Source organism: Bidens hawaiensis, unplaced genomic scaffold (genome assembly GCF_021521415.1).
Source record: "Bidens hawaiensis isolate Kalapana, Puna unplaced genomic scaffold, B.hawaiensis_p1.1 tig00095112_1, whole genome shotgun sequence".
Lineage (NCBI taxonomy): Eukaryota > Viridiplantae > Streptophyta > Magnoliopsida > Asterales > Asteraceae > Bidens > Bidens hawaiensis.
In genome coordinates, this window is record NW_027504542.1 from 15,499 (window position 1) to 25,671 (window position 10,173).

A 10,173-nucleotide genomic window follows, 5' to 3' on the forward strand; every position below is an offset into this window, starting at 1 on the left:
ATTCCCGTAGGGGCATTTTGGTCAACAAACAAAGACTAACTAACCATTATTCCCCATAAGGGCAATTTGGTCAATTCATGGCAATCAACTAGCAACTATTCCCCGCAAGGGTATTTTGGTCAAAATACAACAATTATATAAAAACTATCATATTTCATGCATTCCTATACAACTCAGCAGCTAGTTTCGTTATGACAGAATTTCTACTTGAAAGATTGCACTAGTTTACCGATTATAACGTCTCAATTAATTTACCAAAAATTACCACAGGAGCATACATATCTTAGGTTTCCAGAACATCTTTTATCTTATTTTTATTCCATATAGATTGTTCATAATGATCAAAACATTACAGCTAACTTATATCAGTCAGATTCATGCACATCAGAATGTTATTTGCAATTCCCGTTAAACGAAAAATCCAATAAATGCAAGACCACTTGGGTTTGGTTCCTAACTCAGTGAGTCAACCTCCAGAAGTGGAACCAACCCAATTGGTCTCGTAGTTCATGAGATATAACATTTACAACATAACCTAACAGCAGGTCTAACAGCTCAGCTTTGCATCACGTTTTTGTAAAATCATAAAAGTATACTTCCACTTATCCAAAAATTACGAATTTATACTTCATAGAAACTAGACTCAACCTAGTTTACTGCAGTACCCACAATCTCAATCAATTTTCACGTTTACACTTCGTTACAGTCAGTTAAACATCGTATATACGTTCTGTCCAGAATCTGTTCACATCAAAACTCATCATAATAACAATCTATGAACTATCATGCATCCATATAACCCTCTAGACACTATAACTACTATCCATGCATATCAATCACACCATACATACAAGATTAGGGTTTGTGTTTTAATTCAAATCAAGAACAACAATCAATCATGTATCAATATCAATCTAGTTATCAATCTATTATCCAACTAACAAGAATCATAACAATCACATACATACAAGATCGGCCGATTTAGGGTTTTCACACAACCCATCAAACATCAAAATTAAACAACAAAGAGGTAAGAGATGATCAAGTATACCTTCCTAGCACCTAGTTCTTGGATTAATCTCTTGATTTGATGTGTATATGTGTGTGATGGTGGACGGCAGCCGTGGGTCAAGAGAGGGAGAGAGAGCCGATCGGTGGTGTTGTAGGTTTAGAATAATAGGTTAGGGTTTGTTTATTAGTGATATATTTATAAACAAACAAGTTACACTCTAGTCCTTCTACTTTCAAGTGTTGTTTTTCTAGAACATTCTATCCTAACTTGCACATAATCATGACAATAATATAACACATAATCCTAACACATAGTTATCACATCATTAGTGTTTTAGTGTGCTTCGTTTATTCCTCAATCGTTTGCGTTTCGGTGCAAATCCCGAAAGACTACTACACATGTAGTAAGTGTTAAGCGTCATTTAAACCCTAGTTTAAATGTAATGAAGTATGCGTTATAGATTCAACGATCTTAAAGTTTGAATTAACGGAGTTGAGTTAACGAGGTTAACCTGAAATTGACGATTGTCACAATTAGGCAACTCCTCCTCGTTTCCCCATTTTTAGGGATTTTAAAAGGTTTCCAAAGTAATTAATTTGGGCAGTTTATAATACAAATAGAAAAATCAATTAATTAGTAATTTCCAAAAGTTAAAAAACGACCAGGAATTAATAATTTAGAATTTCTATGTTTCCGTTTTCTGCTTTGTTCTTGATTACAGTTTGGATTTTGAAATTTGGTCATCTTTATTTTGTGATATGGTAATTTGAGTTTTTTTGTTTTTAATTTGGTAAATTTTGTTTTGAATTGGGAACATTAAACCGAACTCTATGATACAGCTTACCGGTTCGTCCCGAAATGAGCCTACCCCCAACATATCGAATACGCCCCCACTAGCGAATTGCGATTCCATTTCTCGTTCCCGTACCATAGCGAACCGCGATCCATTTGACTATGTGAGAATTCCTCTAAAGCTTCAATCAATTGAACAGTTCATATCAATTGATCACCGGATCTAGTTATGTGATATATGTATGTGGATAATAGGTTAATTAAGTTTACGAAGTGTTGAGTGGATAATTGGACAGAGTCACGACAAGGCGAAAATACTATTAAGTCACTTAAATTAATATGTAGGCTAATCAGCCTATTTATAGAAGACAAATGCCATTCGTTACACATTCTGCAACGAATGGTCTTCATTTTTCTTCATTACATAGATAACAAAATGGTATAGCGAATGACTCATTCGCTATACCCCATTCGTTAACATTCCATGCTGAATGGATACATAACACATAACGAATAATGTCCATACGTTAAACATCCTTAACGAATGGACATTGATAAATATGATTGGTCTCATTCGTTAAACATCATTAACGAATGAGCCATAACATTAACTAATGGGACTTATAAATTACTAAAATTCCCTTACATTAAGATAATAATAAATTACAAACGATTAAAAAGACTCGAGACGACCAAAACTGTGTACTAACAGACACCCCCTCGTCTCGTGCTCTTTGTCTTTACTTTATTTAAATATCTTAGCCTTCCAGTCACGACAACTATGAATTCCAAACGTGTGACTTACACGAACAACTTGTTGAAATTGCATAGCTCGGTTATATCTTCACGTCTTGCAAAAAAAAATCTTGTTCTCGAACAAACGTCATTGTCAGTCTCTGATAAATTAACTAGCCACATTGGGTCTATGACTCGTATAATGTTAGTCTTCAGCCCTTTGCCTAACACGAGACCAGCTCGCCTGTTTTGTTGTCAAAGTACAATCGATTGAACAACAGATGAAGAACTTGCGGAAATGTCTTCACCGGTACTCGCTTCATAGTCCTAGGCGACTTTACTTTAAGAACAAGCTTCCTCTAACCAGTTTGAGGATCAATCTCATTTATATATTTCCTGTTTGGCACATGCGGTTTAAAAAATTTAAACTCGTGGTTGACCTCAAAGAGCAGATGCTGGTGGAACCATCCTGCTAATTGATTTCCACCACGGTTGATGAAAGGCCTATTGGCGAGCGTTCTCACGTCCCACCTCGGAAGTGAGAGAACGTTAGTAATATATTTAAAATACTGGATGCCGTTCTCCCACTTAGTAATACAAACCCTTAACTCTGAATCGTATAACCAAAAAAACGATGTCACCTTTGACAGTTTGCACGGCGTTGAAAGTAGTCTTCTGATTTGCTTTTGCACGTGCACTGACATCCAACTTTTGCTCTTGATCAATATATCGATAGGCTTCAATGATCTTCAAAGTCAAGGATTTGTTATGATTCCCAAACCAACCCTCAACATCAGGATCCAACGAGCTTGACCCCTTTGTCGATAGTTTCTCTTTCTTCTTCATTGTCTTTTCAAGATGATCTTTGGCAGCTTTAACATGTTCTATAGTGAATAATGGGACACCCTGATCAACATTTGATCATGTATATAGATAAGGGTATTCCTCTGCTGTCACATCTTCCATTTCGATCTCCTCATCCTCATAAATAAACGATGTATTCCCATGTGGGATACTCGTGTCAAGCAAGACTTCTTCATCATTCACAACCTCCACATCTTCCTCAGCCTCCAACGCATCAAATTCTTCATCGTTCAACCCCAATAATAATGATATCTGATCACGAATAAGGGCATGATCGACAAATTCTCCCTCCTCGATCTCATCAGCGTTGGATATGTAATGAATCAACAGTGACTAATGGTTCTTAGTCTTCTTGAATGAGGATAAAGAATAGTTATCACGTATGAAGAATCAAAGATAACGAATCAATCCCCGAATAGCTTAGCGAATGGTGAGTCCGAATAAGTATCTGTAACGAATGACTGATAACGAATAAGATAACTGATGGCTTTGTAACGAATGAGTTTCTGTGACGAATGAGGATTCACTGGATGACGAATGAGTGATGCCGAGCGGGTTTCAATCACGAATAGCTAATAACGAATCAGCTACAGTAATGAATTAGTTTATTATTTAGTTGTAACAAACTTGACACGTGGCACGAATCGGTTACACTTCGATAACGAATCAGCATCACACATATAGCGAATGAACAGATTCATCATAACGAATGAGTGTATGAATCTTCAAATCTTCAACAGATGATTTCCAGATCTGAAAATTCCCAGATTCAAACCTCAATAAAAACGTTCACAAACTTATGGATTTGTCACTAAAAACTTAACCAATTTTCGCAATTAATAGCTTAAACAACTTGTCTTAATCCCGCGGACAAACCCCAAACAATCCGAAATCTATAACCAATCCAAACACAATCCAGAAACCATAAACAACCTGAACAGAATCCTCTGTTCCCTTAACATACCAATTTAATCTAATTCCATCCCAAACTAACACAATAACTCAATTCAATCACCATGTAATCCAAACAACCAAAACCAAATCGAATTCCAAACAATTTAACATCCAATTAACATCTCAGTATGCTAGTTCAATGAAAATCGATAAAATCAGAACTGGATCTATAATTAACAATCAAACTATGAATTAACACTCAATTCATGTTGAAATACCTTAACACATACACAATCTAACCCTGGTACGCTCTGATACCACTAGAGAATTCCTCTAAGAGCTTCAATCAATTGAACATTTCATATCAATTGATCATCTGATCTAGTTATGTAATATATGTATGTGGATAATAGGTTTTTAGGTTAACGAAGTGTTAAGTGATTAATTGGACAGAGTAATGGTAAGGCGAAAATACTATTAAAACACTTAAAGTAATATGTAAGCTAAACAGCCTATTTATACAAGACGAATGTCATTCGTTACACATTATGTATCGAATGGCCTTCATTCGTTTTCATTACATAAATAACAAAATGGTATAACGAATGACTCATTCGCTATACTCCATCCATCAACATTCCATGAAGAATGGATACATAACACATAACAAATAATGTTCATTCGTTAAAAATCCTTAACGAATGGACAGTGATAAATACGATTGGTCTCATTCGTTAAACATCATTAACGAATGAGCCATAACATTAACTAATGGGACTTATAAATTACAAAAATGCCCTTACAATAAAATAATAATAAATTACAAATGATTACAAAGACTCGAGACGACCAAAACTGTGCACTAACACTATGGTTACAACTGCTATAAAGTATACTCATCCTCGTTTTGAATAAGGTTTATGTAAGACTTTTGTTTTATAAAACTAAATATTATTGCTAATTATTTAGTTTTGATTGACCTAAACTCCGAATTATTATATGTATGATTATTTAGTTTTGAACTGGCTTAAACTTTGAATAATCATAATACTTGATAGAATATTAATCCTACTTATGACAATTCGGAGTTAAGTTCAATTTAATCTAAATAACCCAAAGTATTGTGTTGACTCGCGACCCAAAAATTATGACGTCAAATTGTTTGAGATCGAAGCGTTGAAAAATGGTGACTACATAGGAAAAAAATTGGAAAAACAAAATAGTAAATCCGTCACTGAATATATTTTACTCAACACTTAATTTTTTTCCAACATTACTCAACACTTAAATTAGCAATAATATTTATACTCATTTTTAGAAATTCCAACTATATTGAAATAGGTATTAGCAACACTAAAATAATAAATTAAGTGATATTTTCTCATATCAGTATCACGATATTCTCTTTACCTTTTCACCTTTAGTAGCAATTATAATTAATCAAATTTAGTGGTAACTACGAGCCGAGTCATTCCTATGATACTCGAGATTGATCCGATAAAAAAAATTCAAAATGAGCCAAGACTTATCAAGCCCTAACCGAGCTAGAATCTCAAATAAAACTCATTTAGTCAGCAAGACCGAACTCGAGCCTTGTACGAGAGCACGTTTAGCGTTATTGCAAACTCTTTTGGATTTCTAAGTAATAATTTCATACCGCCAAGTCAAGTTAAGCCAAGCTTTGACTCGTTTAAATAATGCACAAAAGCTCAAGCTCAACTTAGAGCTGTTAAGGAAGACATCCATTATTGAAGATCTCCCTCCATCCAAGATTTTCCTTCCTCCGAACAAACACTGTCGGTTCCTCTTACAATCGATCTCCATCCCCAAACACCAGATTACACCATCATCAGTTAGAATGAAATGAAGGACAATGAGGCCACTAGCCTCCCCATATCATCACAAAAAGGAATCACATATATTCCGCTACAAGTTCTGGGCACTCTCCCTCATCATCCTCTTAGCCTTCTGGTCAATGCTCACCGGCACCGTCACTCTCCGCTTCTCCACCGACCTCATCACCCCAATTCCGATTCACCACGATCTTTATGTCCTTGTCCGTTGTTTCTATAAATAATACTTCCATTCCAATCATCTCATCATCATCATTATTATTATTATTGGTTTTTGTAGGAGATTGGGGACCGAGAAAAGGCTGTGTAACATCTGTGGGATGTCGATATCAATAGCCGTCGGATCGTATTGCCTCGCTTCTGGCAACAGGCCTTTGTGGCTGCCTATCAACATCTCTCCAGTGACGCTCCTGCTGTGAGGGAAGATGCCATTCTCGAGATCGCCAAGATTTCTGTTCGATCTTTACCCGCCTCCTGCTCGCTAAATGGTGAGCGTTTTACCACTAATAATAATAATAATAATAATATGCTTATTTTTTACTGTGACTTGACTTTGTTGGTTAGTTAATTAAAAAGATCATTTGGGTCATTATGATTTGAACCTAATGCAATCCATATGGGCATTTTCTCCCTAGTCATACGTTTATTTGCGGATTACTGCAATTGATTTTCTATGATATTCTGTTCAATTGATATGCAACAGTTTAAAAATTGCATACTAATTACATAAATTTAAGGTTTATGTAGTGATTTATACTTGGATTTAGGATTAGAATATAATTACATCTATGTTTCATAAAAGAGAGTAAGTATCATTTGACATAGATACTAATGTTTTGTTAATCTAGTTTGCAACAAATTCTAAGAGTGTTAAGTTCACATGGAAGATGATCATAGCTTGAAGAAATCTGGATATCAAACCCATGGAGAACACCATCCATTCGTTTATACAGGTCCAATCCACCTGTTTAATTGCACGCGTACGTTTGCTGGTTTGCATCCCTATAGAAAGAACAATGTATTCAACATATATATCGAAGTTACAGGATTTTGCATATTTGCAACTTATTATCATTAAAATCTTTCATTTTAATGATCTTTATGATGTTGTTCTTCACATGGTGTCATACACGTGGCCCCTTAGTTCTGCATAGTTACAAAGTAGCCGCACTTGAATAATCACGTATCTTTTGTAAACTCAGGAGGAGGATTAAAGAAATCTTTATTCAATCCCCAGACATTGAAATGAACCTCTTCAATCTTCCATTTTTCTTCAAGTTCCCTCTTATGATTAGATGAATATTCACCGTATCTAAATATAGTAACCGATGTTTTTCCGCTATGCGCGCTATTTACACCTTCGACGTTTTTATAATCTTCAATAACTGACTCGGTGCTGGTTTCCCAAAATATGTCATCTCCGTTTTCAGGATTCACGGATAGTAATCGTGAGTCCTCAAATTTGACCAAAAGACCCGATCTTTGGCTAAAGTAGCCCCAAATTGTGTGATGTATGATCTCGTATTTTGGATTGGATTGTGCCTCTAGATCAGATTGGCTCGTGTCGAGTTTAATATGAAGCATTCCTCGTCATTTATGATCTTTTCACTTATGCATACGGCTTGAAGAAACAAGTCTCCGGTGGACTTTGGGTTCAAGCCCTACAAAATATAAGTGACATGGAATATTTTCAGTTATCTTTGGTTTTGACTTTCATAAATGTCGTTTTGACTTTCTATCCGTGATACTTTGGGTCAAAAAAGTTTTTGGGGTGAAACATGACTTTTTTGAAGGTGTTGGTCATGTTGTAGGTGTGTGGCATGGGTCGGTTTTAGGCTTAAAACAAAATAAACCTGAAAATATAGCTTTTGGATTTTTTTTTTTCGAAAACCATTTGTTTTTTTATATAGGCCCAGTTCAGTTTTTACGTGTTCAGTTCGCTTATAGATGTCGTTTCGGTTTGTTTTTACAGGGATTAGTTCATGCAAAACAGAAATCGGACTAGAAATTTGATTGTCCATAGAATATAAAAGAACCTGTCGGTTTTGGTTGGGTTCGGTTATGTCGCTATTTTGGTTGCAGGTCAGTAATAACGCTTACATATTTGTATAAAACAATTTATGTGGTTGTACCTATTAGAGATAGACATGGTCGTAGTCCAACCCGTTATCTTTTCAATCAACTTATGAACTTTGGTTTGACATAGATAGTTGGTATTAAGCACAATCCCAAATTGATCCATTATAAGTGAACAGGCTGTTAGTTAACCATGAGTACCTGAAGAAACCGACGAAGAGGACGAGCAGGACCTCTGTCCATAGGTCTTAGTTGGTTTGATGATTGTCTCCAAGAATTCTTACCATTGCATCCTGATATGACTTTGCAACCCGAAACGAGTAGCTCTAAGCACCATAGATCCGGATTCTTTTGCCAAAGAACAAATCCGCCCCTTTCCTCTTTGTTTTGTGCCTTGACGGTTTCATCACCTTGGTGGAAATCCGACGCCTTGATCTTCACTTGACCGATAGCACATAAACTTTGTACTGAGTTCAAAGCTGGTTGTCCTCTATCGCCGCCATGTATTGTTGCACTATGTATTTTGCTGTCGATGCTTCCTTTATAGCACACGGCATTTCATTGGTTAATTCATAGATGATTACCAGTAACACAATACATACCTAACATGAAATTTATAGGTTTGGATTCTGTATAACGGGCCAGTCAGTTTTAGGTAGAATTTGCTATTGTATTTAGTTAAATGGTTTGTGTTGAGGTTGACATGACATATGCGGGTTGAGATAGTTAAGCTATTTAATTTTATATTTTACATACTATGATTAGATAGTTTATCTCAAAGTTCAAAATTAAAAGAAAAATTAATATTAAGTTGTATAGATTAAACGTAATTAATTTATATTCATGTGTGTGTTAATTAAATGCATGATTGGTTATAAAGCTGTTTTTAGTGTATAAATATACAAAAAGAATTTATTGGTAAAAATTGGGTCGTGTTTGTGTTGATCCAAAAGAATGGTGTAATGTTTTGTTAATGATATGATTAACATGATTTTTGGGTTCGTATGTGATCGAACCTGCCAACGTGTTAAGATGGCCCTTTAATACACACACGAACATGCATGCATGCAAATAAGAAATTTTAGATTTTACTTACGATGGAAGAATTGCGAATAGAGCTAGCACTTGAATTGTCTAGTTGAATTTGAAGGGGTAGAGTAGGAGATCCGAGCATATAAAGCAAAAAACTAAGCTCGTTATAACGGTTAGCTATGATAGGAGAGGACCATTTGTTAATCGTTTGAGCCCTCATCCATGTCGCCATGTTTTGCCATCTTAGACCAACAGTGCTTCCCATGCATGTAAACATCTCTTCTGGTATCGGTACATCAAGGACAGTCTCCAATGCATCTTCTCTATCGAGATTTGGGCAAAGTACCCTCATATGTACAATTTGATTAGGATTTGCTTTTCAAATTGTCGAGTTAATACCGATTCAAAGGGATGAATAACTATAGTTCTTTGGCTATCTTTTTCTATAATGAAGGAATTAAGTGGTTTGTGTTACAATGAAAAGATACGGGTGTGAAGGGCTAAATCACATTTGTTCAAGGGTTGCCCTTAATTATAGGGTATGTGTGGCCATTATTTTGGTTTGGAGTTTTGCTAGCAGTTAAATGTTTGCCCTTATTTGACTGATCCATCCTCGAGTCTTTGAACCCTTTTTTTTTGTCCCTCTTAGATTTGTCTTATATATTTAATGTGTCGACATCATTTATATGGATGTTTAAAATATTGTCTAAATGAACTTATTAGAATTAAAATGTAAATATAGATTTTATTTTAAGTTTATATAAACAAATAAACTAGTGTACATCTTGTTTAAATGTGTTACATAAAACAATTATGTAATCATACGACTGTCACTCTTATGGTCTTCATTGTATCTAAAGCACGGGGTAAAAGTGCTTGTATGTCTCTTATAGTTGTCTACCTATGTATTTTGCT

The 10,173-nt window shown here is 35.3% G+C and overlaps 1 pseudogene; it reads right to left on the reverse strand.

Moving 5' to 3' along the window:
- Positions 1-7,329: 7,329 nt before the first annotated feature.
- Positions 7,330-9,889, reverse strand: LOC143608049 (uncharacterized; annotated as a pseudogene).
- Between the last annotated feature and the right edge of the window lie 284 nt (positions 9,890-10,173).